This window comes from Lithobates pipiens, unplaced genomic scaffold, assembly GCF_037356315.1.
Source record: "Lithobates pipiens isolate NorthernLeopardFrog02 unplaced genomic scaffold, aLitPip1_a1.2 Scaffold_19, whole genome shotgun sequence".
Lineage (NCBI taxonomy): Eukaryota > Metazoa > Chordata > Amphibia > Anura > Ranidae > Lithobates > Lithobates pipiens.
Window position 1 is genome coordinate 202,885,090 of NW_027507764.1, and position 10,754 is coordinate 202,895,843.

Below are 10,754 nucleotides of genomic sequence, written 5' to 3' on the forward strand. Positions count from 1 at the left end.
ACACAATTTAGTCTGCTGACACTGCCCTCTGCCCTGCTGACACTGCCCTCTGCCCTGCTGACACTGCCCTCTGCCCTGCTGACACCATTTACTCTACCGACACTGTCCTCTGCCCTACTGACACCATTTACTCTGCTGACACTGCCCTCTGCCCTGCTGACACTGCCCTCTGCCCTGCTGACACCATTTACTCTGACACTGTCCTCTGCCCTACTGACACCATTTACCCTGCTGACACTGCCCTCTGCCCTGCTGACACTATTTACTCTACTGACACTGTCCTCTGCCCTGCTGACACTATTTACTCTACTGACACTGTCCTCTGCCCTGCTGACACTATTTACTCTACTGACACTGTCCTCTGCCCTACTGACACCATTTACTCTACCGACACTGTCCTCTGCCCTACTGACACTGTCCTCCATGGGACATGTGCTGTGCGATGGGGGGGACATGGGACATGTGCTGTGCGGTGGGAATGTGTTGTGCGTTGGGGGGACATGTGCGGTGGGGGACATGGGAGATGTGTGGTGTGAGGTGAGATGTGCTGTGTGGTGGGGGGACATGTGCGATGACATGTGCTGTGCGATGGGGGGCATGGGCTTGGGGGACGTGGGCTGTGCTGGGGAACATTGGAGATATGTGGTGTGAGGTGAGATGTGCTGTGTGGTGGGGGGACATGTGTGGTGGGGGGGTGGGCTGTGCTGGGGGACATGGGAGATGTGTGGTGGGGGGAGGTGTGGGGTCAGATGTGCGGTGGTGGGACGTGTGCTGTGCTGGGCAGGTAGATTTTATGTCTCTATACCCCCTTATCATAGAATGATGAAATATAGTCAGTGAATTTATTTATTTTTATTGCAGAAGCTGTTGGACTGTAGAAATTCATCTTTACTTGGTCTACGCCATTTACAGGTAAGCAATGAACAAAATAATGCAATTTATTCACAAATGTGTATATATTTTTATTAAATTCATAATTTAATTTTTGTTTTATTTTAATCCTCTAGGTTGAAGATCCAAATGATTTTGGAAAACTAAAAATTAAGAAATATAGTATGAAAAAGGTTCATTACTCTAAGCTAAATAATACTCTCTCTCTCTCTCTCTCTCTCTCTCTCTCTCTCTCTCTCTCCTCTCTCTCTCTCTCGAAATAAAATTCTATATTCTCATACATTTGTGTGTGCGTTTTTTTTTTTTTTTTTAAATATATGGTTATAGGTCAGATTATATCTAAGGTCACGTTACACTAAGAATACATACATTTAGTATTTCTATATCACACCAGAAAGTAAACAAATCTCTCTCTCTCGTGAGTGGAGCTATATTTTTGGGTGGAAATTTATTAGTCTTTGTTGTGCACCTGGTCACACTTTTTATCACAGAAGTGTGTGGTGACAACTATAAAAAATTTTTTTTTTTTTCTACGCATAAGCTCAATGGGCTATTCGAGGGGTGCCCAACCGCTGGCACTCTGATGTGGCCCGCCATGTCTTGCTCTGAGATGTCGGGTCAGCATGCCCAGATCGCGGGTTCCCGACCCTCCATCTTTGAGCATCAGCACAAAGAATGGAGCCCTCGCTAGAGGAAGCCAGCTGGCTCCTTCTCAGGTGGCGTGATACCAAATGTACTCCCGCCTATGACATGAAGCATCGCTTCTGCTCTCTACAGCAGCCGCATGCTTCTGTTTTCTGTCACACTAACGCATGGGAACCCACAATTTGAACAACAGTACCCAGCAGCATTACCAGTATCAAACAGCAGTAACCGCCACCAGTACCAGCCAGCAGTACAAGTACCAGCCGGTGGTATCAGCAGGCAGTGCCCAACAGCAGTAACGCCTGATTCACACCTATGCATTTTTTTGTGCTTTTTGCAAATTTGCACCACATCCATTTAACATTGGATTGAAATGGAACACGTTCTGTAGAGCAAATCTGCAAAAAGCACAAAAAATGCCATAGGTGTGAATCAGACCTAAGAGCCAGCAGTACCAGCACCTGTCCGAAGTACCAGCCCTTGAGGACAGCCAGCAGCAGACACCAGTTATAGCCACATGGGGGACAGCCACAACCAGCTGCAGGAATCCTGAGGAAGAAGTGAAGATCAAGGTCAGTTGAGATGTAAGAAAACCACAATGCATCTGTGTGAAAGCAGCCTTAGGCCCCTTTCACACGATTGGTCCGATGAGGTCTACCTGTCTGTTTTTCATGAGGACCCTCCATTCACCTCTATAGAGCGGCATATGTAAACAGACTTTTATCTGCTTACACAAGCCTATCTGCAATCCAAATGCCTTAAAAAAAAAAAAAAAAAGGGACAATTGCCACCTCCGAGAATGTGAGTGGGCGGGCAGGTGTCGCCGAGGATGAGAGAGCCGGCGGCTCTGTTGAGAGACAGCGGGTGGCTTGGCTCAGCTCACTGACAGTATTTGAGCATCTGCTGGCCAATCAGGGAGCCGGCGGGCGGGGGAGAAAAGAGATGACATCTCTCACTGCCAGGCGCCCGCCCTGCATCCCTGCAGTTCCGCCCTCACTGCAGTGTGCAGGCAGCCACGGCAGCAGAGAGATTACTTCATCTCTCTGTTGCTTGACTGGTAATCTGCTGCCTGGGACAGAGCAAGAGACAATCTGCATTGTGTGGCATGGGACATGGCAAGTGACAATCCACATTGTGTGGCATGGGATGTGACAAACTGCAGCTGGTGAAAGGTGACGTGGCAAGTGACACTCTGCAACGTGTGGCATGGGACGTGGTGAGTGACAATCTGCATCTGGTGACGTATCAAGTGACAATCTGCATCTGGTGGCGTGACAATCTGCATCTGGTGACAGGCGACGTGGCAAGTGACAATCCGCAATGGCAGGTGACAGCAGCAGGTGACACGCTCGGGGCTCCCACTGATTCTGCATTATGGTAAGTTGAACCATTTAATTTTTTATAACAATGTAATAATAGTAATGTGCTTCAATCATCCTGACACCATAACAACCGTGGCGCCGTGATGATTGAATCGCTAACACCAGCAATTTCCCTGATAAATTTACCCCCAAAAAACATATTTTCTGGCAGTGCCCCTCCTGAGACTAGGCTCTGGATCCACCCCTGCTGTAGACAATACCGTTTTGATTTATGATCCAGGTGCTCTTATATTACAATTCTCCAAATTTTTATGGAGTTTACATTTTTATTTTTTTTATTTTTATACTTCTTTTAGAAATGCTGAAATGCACAGCCCAATGGTTGAACAATTTATACCTTTGATACTGGAAGACAAGAGAGGAGACCGATTCCGAATATGTTTTATTTAAACTAGGATATCCATTTCTGGTTTGTGGTATCTAACAACCTTGTAAGTATAAAATAAAAAATGAAAAAAGGTATACATATTCTCATTCAGTTTTACTATTTTTATTTTTTTTCATAACATTTTTAACATAATGTAAAAAAAATTATATAAAATAATTTAAATTGAATGTTACTCTAAGGCCAGTTCTGAGGCTTCATAAGCATTAGAGTACATGAATTCGACATGAATCGTTGGGATCTGGAACAAAGCGTTTCGTACAGCATTAACAGCACAAGATGGGATGACTCTCCGGTTTCCCTTTCCCAAGTAGCCATAGATCCATGCAGTAAACGTTCTATAAGCTGTCTTCCGCAATCGTCTTAAAAATAAATAAAAATGATTACAGTTGCATAACAAATAATTCACTATATATTGGAACTTTTAATTTGTTAAATCGTAGGTCTGCCTACCTTTTTCAGAAATCTAAAAGCCAGCAGCTACAGACTACAGCTGTAGATTTTTAATATTAGGACACTTACCTGTCCTGGAGTCTAGGAATGTCGCCACACCAGCTTATTATTATAATTTTTTTTATACACTGCCAACAGATCACTTTTTTTTTTTTTTTTTTGGGCTTTTTTTATAGATTATCAGTAATATTGGAATGCATTTTCTGCACTTGCACCATTTCCTATTCCCAAGACGTTCTGTTTCACCTTCCTCTTTAGTTTCTGTTGATTGAAGCATGAAAATCTTTTGTAATGGATTACATGGAAACGCTGGATCGTTTTCTGGCTCTGTATATTGTGACCATAGTTCCTCAAGCAACATTTGTCTCTGTAGCATAAACCAAAAAATATTTTCTTTACCTATTTATCCTTTATAGGTTAATAAATAAAATCAATTTTATTACGAATTTTGATTTAATATTTATTCTTGTTTGGCAAAAATGTATTTAAAGAAAGATGTTTTTTATTTTAATTTAAATAAATAATGTTTGATAGTAATTCATCATGGTTCTTTTTTTTATTTAATTTTATAATTACACATGTTACACTTCATGATACCTCAAGCTATTTCTAATAATGCTTACACTCTCCCATGTAGTTGCTAACAGAGGGGGTTTCAACTTCAATCTGAGGCAGTATTGCACCATGTTTTAATAATAATTTTTTTACATTAAAAGATATTTTCTACTTATCAAGAGCATTGTCAATTTTACAATTCTTTATGGACACACACACACACTTAGAGATTGCACTTGTAATGCCTACAGGAATGCCTTCAGAAAATAACCCCCCCTATCCAATGTCCTCCTGTATTCTCACCTACCCCATCCCTTAGATACCTACGCCAATAAAATGAGGGCTTTTTAAATCAAACAATGAATTAACTGTCTTGCTTCCTTGACCACACTTCACAGTCAACATTGGTACGAGAAATGGTCTGTCCAATAGGTTTGTCTCCCCCTTCCTCCTTTACATGCAACATTTCCATTGTCAAAGCGCAACATGGTTTAAGCATGCACATTGGGAAACTAGCTGTGAAGTTGCAAGGCTCCAATTGGAGTTATAGCTACACTTATCTGCCTTCCCACAACTGTTTTTGACAGGTACATATTTACACTTCAATCTGATATAGGCGATGTTTGGTACATCAAACGTTAGAACCTCCCTCCTTTGCCCCCATGACATTTGGAGAGTGCATCATGATTTGCGCTTGCACATTAGGGATATGACCATGAATCCCAATGGATTCAATGCCAGTTTCTCATACTGGTCATGGTGGCGGCAGCTACCAACAGCTGATCTGAAAAGACATTGCAGCCTCACTGGACAGGTAAGTGTCCATAGATTAAGTCACCAGCTACTGTATTTGTAGCTGTGGATTTTACATTTATTTTTTGGCACACACTGAAAAAAACATTAAAAGAGAATTGTGGTGGATTTTTTTTGTACGTTATACTTACCAAGGTGGATGCAGCATGTGACCGATGCTGCATCTGTCCACCGGTGCCTTGCACTGAGAATAGAGCGATCAAACATCGCCAAGGGGGATCCGTGAGAACCAAGCCAATCGGAGAGCTACTGCCTGTCACTCAGCGGTTCTCCACTGAGATGTCTCGCAGTCCAAGCACCTGGCGCATCCAGACTTCCAGAGTCGAGATGACACGGTGCCTGGACTGATCTGTGTGATGTCAGCAGAGAGCGGACTTCAGACCAGCTGAAAACGGGAGAAGCACAGCCAAACAAGCTCATGCATGACTACAATACGAAGTAGAGACATGTAACTTTTACATTATAAACGTAAGTTTGTTTTTGAAATTTAAAAAGTTACTTACCATTATTTTTTATCAGTAAGATCTGTTAGATGTAAGAATAAAAAAAATTATTAGATCACAAAAAATTATAAATTGGGTTAAATGAGAAATAACTAAAATTATATTTTGTATAGTTAGTAAAGAAAAAACGTATATATGTACACACATAATATGTATAGTAACGCACATATAATGAAACAAAAAGTGTTTGTGTATAGGTATAAATACATACATACTGGACACTTTATTATGTACAGCTTTCACAGCACCGTTTTGAGTGTAGAACTGGAAGGAGCCATCAGAAGATGGGGACACTGCAGCTATAAAGGGATGGACATGGTCCGCAACAATACTCAGGTAGGCCGTGGTGTTTAAATGATACTCAATTGGTACTAAGGGGTCCAAAGTGTGGCAAGGAAAATATACCCCTCACCATTACACCCAGGGCCGGTGCTACCACTAGGCGGAGTAGGCAGTCGCCTAGGGCGCACTACCCCCCAGGGCGCAGCCACAACCTCTGTATGCCTCCAATCCCCCAATGTCTTCACAGAGTAAAAGCTCACAGCAGTGTGTGTGTGTGTGTGGGGAGGAGGGGCGGGGGTTCGGTGGAGAACAGAGCATCGAGAGGTGCAGCATCTGTTAGCCGACACCAGAGCAACACCGCCCAGTGCTGAGGAGAGCCCCGGATGTAATGATCGATGAAGCAGAAGTAAGGAGGAGGGAGGATCACTATCTACAGCGAGCTGTGGAGGGAGGGGGGGGGGGGGAAGAGTAGTGCAGGAAATAAGAAGTCAGCTAGGTAGGTCAGTATGTGTGTGTGTGTTTGTAATGGTCAGGTAGGTCAGTGTATGTGTGTGTGTGTCAGGTAGGTGGGTCAGTGTATGTGTAATGGTCAGGTAGCTCAATGTGTGGGTCAGGGTGTGTGTGTAATGGTCAGGTAGGTCAGTGTATGTGTCAGGTAGGTAGGTCAGTGTGTGTGTGTGTAATGGTCAGGTAGGTCAGTGTGTGTGTAATGGTCAGGTAGGTCAGTGTATGTGTGTGTGTGTGTGTGTGTGTGTAATGGTCAGGTAGGTCAATGTATGCGTCAGGTTGGTGGGTCAGTGTGTGTAATGGTCAAGTAGGTAGGTCAGTGTGTGTGTGTGTGTAATGGTCAGGTAGGTCAGTGTATGTGTGTGTGTGTCAGGTAGGTGGGTCAGTGTATGTGTAATGGTCAGGTAGGTCAATGTATGTGTCAGGTTGGTGGGTCAGTGTGTGTAATGGTCAAGTAGGTAGGTCAGTGCGTGTGTGTGTAATGGTCAGGTAGGTCAGTGTATGTGTCAGGTAGGTAGGTCAGTATGTGTGTGTGTGTGTGTGTGTGTGTGTGTGTGTGTGTGTGTGTAATGGTCAGGTAGATCAGTGTATGTGTCAGGTAAGTGGGTCAGTGTGTGTGTGTAATGGTCAGGTAGGTGGGTCAGTGTATGTGTAATAGGTAGGTAGGTCAGTGTATGTGTCTGGTAGGTGGGTCAGTGTGTGTGTGTAATGGTCAGGTAGGTCAGTGTATGTGTCAGGTAGGTGGGTCAGTGTGTGTGTGTGTGTAATGGTCGGGCGGGTCACATATTGCAAAGGCAGTGGAGCCATGGGCAGAACCAATGGGGGGGGCAGCAAAATGAGGTTTCGCCTAGGGTGTCAAAAATTCTTGCACCAGCCCTGATTACACCCCCACCACCAACCTGAACCCCGTGATACAAGGCAGGATGGATTGATTCATGCTTTCACTTTTTTTTTTTTAATGCAAATTTAAAACCCTACCATCTGAATGTTACAACAGAAAATGAGACTCATCGGACCAGTCAACATTTTTTCAATCTTCTATTGACCAAATTTGGTGAATCTGTGACAACTGTAGCCTCAATATCATCATGTACTTAGATGACTGGAGTGGCACCCAGTGTGGTTTTCTGCTGCTGTAGCCCATCTGCTTGAAGTTTCAATGTGTTGGGCATAAAGAGATGGTATTCTGCATACCTTGGTTGTAAATAGTGGTTATTTGAGTAAATGTTGCCTTTCTAAAATCTGTACCATTAAAAACTCTGAACTCACATATGAAGTAGGGATTTTAACACACACATAACAAATGGTCCATAATGGAGGCAAACGCACCACACCCCCATATCCATGCCCCTATATCTACATGAAGGTTGATGGATGCATGGATTACAACGTGGGGTTGTTTATTTTTGTAAGCATTGGATTAGAGCCCAAAGGCTCTAATAGGCTTCAAGAAAGGGTGACCATGGCGCAGAGAGCACCGTGCTCAAAGCCCACCCACTTGTGTGACATTAGCAAATTTAAACTCATTATTGTGACACTGATTTCCTCTTGGTCATTCATGGGAAAAGGGTTCTGAGACACAACTGGGTGGGAGTCCTACCTAAGACCCGATTGGCCGTGATAATCAGCAAACGCCATGACTCAGGGGAGATGCAGGGGTAAGCCACTGTAGCCATGACGTGGATGGGGTAAGTGCGGGACTGGCAGGCAGCAATGGGTGAGCAAAGTGGTGATCGAACAACGCATATATTAATTTTGTTGCTGCAATTATTTTTTTAATGAAAAGCTGTACAGAAAAAAGTAGCCGCTGGGTGTAGATATACACACACACACATATAGATAGATATATATATATATATATATATATATATATATATATATATATATATGAGAGAGAGAGAGAAACACACACACACACATATATATAACGAGATACATATATAAGATACATGTATAACAAGAGATATAGATATATCTATATACATACACACACATATATATATATATATATATATATAAAACAAGATATATATCTCTTGTTATGTAGATATATCTGCACAGAAGCAAATGATTTAGTTTACAATTAGTATATTTTTAAGCCTCTTACCTTTTTGCTGCTGGTGTCTGTTATAAATGCAGTATATTTCCTGGTTCCTGGAGGGAGGAGGGGTTTGCATAGCTAAGGGGCGGCAACTTCCTCTGGCACTGCCGTTGCTATGGAAACCTGACCTGAAACCTATTTCACTGCTTGTGTAGCACTGAGCATGTGCGAGATTTGCAAGGCTGAGATCCAGGAAGAAATACAGTCTGGCTTCAGATGCCCACACCAAGGATGGCCACAGTCTGCTGCAAGTTTATAAAGTTACAAAATGCTGTAATAACCTAACAAAACGGACCTTTGTTTACAGACTAACTTTACTAGAATGCTTTAAGCTTGTGTATGATAAGTGTATGATAGGTTATTTTTATTTAAAAAGTCACATTTTGGCTGGAAAACCACTTTAAGTATTTGTTTTGCAGTCAAAGTAACAGAAAATATTGTGAGATCTAGTAGGATCATTTCATAGTTACATAGTTACATAGTTAGTCAGGTTGAAAAAAGACACAAGTCCAACCAATTCAACCTTAAAAACAAATAAATCAAATAAAAAATAATCATACAATCCAATATACCCAAATTTATGCCCACAATTGAGCCAGAGGAAGGCGACAAAAACCCCAGCAGAGCATGCTCCAATTTGCTACAGCAGGGGAAAAAAATTCCTTTCTGATCTCCCAAGAGGCAATCGGATTTTCCCTGGATCAACTTAACCTATAAATGTCAGTACCCAGTTATATTATGTACATTCAGGAAAGTATCCATGCCTTTCTTAAAGCAATCTACTGAGCTGGCCAGAACCACCTCTGGTGGGAGTCTATTCCACATTTTCACAGCTCTTACTGTGAAGAAACCTTTCCGTATTTGAAGATGAAATCTCTTTTCCTCTAGACGTAAAGAGTGCCCCCCGTGTCCTCTGGGTTGAACGTACAGAAAATAACTCAACACCAAGTTCACTATATGGACCCCTTATATATTTAAACATGTTGATCATATCCCCACTTATTCTCCTCTTCTCAAGAGTGAATACATTTAGTTCCTCTAATCTTTCCTCATAGCTGAGCTCCTCCATGCCTCTTATCAGTTTGGTTGCCCTTCTCTGCACTTTCTCCAGTTCCCCGGTATCCTTTTTGAGAACCGGTGCCCAAAACTGAACTGCATATTCCAGGTGAGGTCTTACTAATGATTTGAACAGGGACAAAATTATATCTCTCCCTCTGGAGTCCATACCTCTCTAAATACAAGAAAGGACTTTGCTCGCTTTGGAAACAGCAGCTTGGCATTGCATGGTGTTATTGAGTTTATGATCTACCAAAACCCCCAGATCCTTCTCCACTATGGATTCCCCCAGTTGTACTCCCCCTAGCATGTATGATGCATGCATATTCTTAGCCCCCAAGTGCATAACTTTACATTTATCAACATTAAACCTCATCTGTAGGGATGAGCTTCGAGTTCGAGTCAAACTCATGTTCTACTCGAACATTGCCTGTTCGCCTGTTCAGCGAACAGTGAACAATTTGGGCTGTTCGCAGCAAATTCGAAAAGCCGGAACACCCTATACAAGTCTATGGGAGAAATCTAAAGTGCTCATTTTAAAGGGTAATATGCAGGTTACTGTCCTAAAAAGTGTTTGGGGACCTGGGTCCTGCCCCAGGGGACATGGATCAATGCAAAAAAAAGTTTTAAAAACTGCAGTTTTTTCAGGAGCAGTGATTTTAATAATGATTAAAGTGAAACAATAAAAGTGTAATATTCCTTTAAATTTCGTAGCTGGGGGGTATCTATAGTATGCCTGTGAAGGGGCACATGTTTCTGGTGCTTAGAACTGTCCCTGCACAAAGTATCATTTGTGCAGGAAAAAAAGTCTTTTAAAATCACTTGCGGCTAAATTGTCGGGTCTCCGTAATACAGAGAACACTCAATGAGTGTTCTCTGTATTAGCCGACAATTCATTCATTCATTGATTAAAAAAAAAAAAGTGTGGGGGTTCCCCTAAATTCAATTACCAGGCCCTTCAGGTCTGACATGGATATTAAGGGGAACCCCGTGTCAAATTAAAAAAAAAATTGACGTGGCGGTCCCCCCAAATATCCATACCAGACCCTTCAGGTCTGATATGGATATTAAGGGGAACCCCGCATCAAATTAAAAAAAAAAATTGACGTGGGGGTCCCCCTAAAAATCCATACCAGACCCTTTATCCGAGCACGCAACCTGGCAGGCCGCAGGAAAAGAGG

The 10,754-nt window shown here is 42.5% G+C and overlaps 1 long non-coding RNA gene across 2 annotated transcripts; it reads right to left on the reverse strand.

The window, feature by feature from the left end:
- Window positions 1–3,392: 3,392 nt before the first annotated feature.
- On the reverse strand, window positions 3,393–8,811 carry LOC143996537 (uncharacterized). 2 transcript variants are annotated; one of them, XR_013277568.1, is made up of 4 exons: window positions 8,524–8,801; window positions 5,628–5,649; window positions 3,826–4,123; window positions 3,393–3,665 (listed from the first exon to the last, which is right to left on the reverse strand). It is a non-coding gene; the product is annotated as an uncharacterized LOC143996537 (long non-coding RNA). The 2 variants fall into 2 exon arrangements; XR_013277567.1 differs by having other exon boundaries at window positions 3,393–4,123; window positions 8,524–8,811.
- Window positions 8,812–10,754: the final 1,943 nt, after the last annotated feature.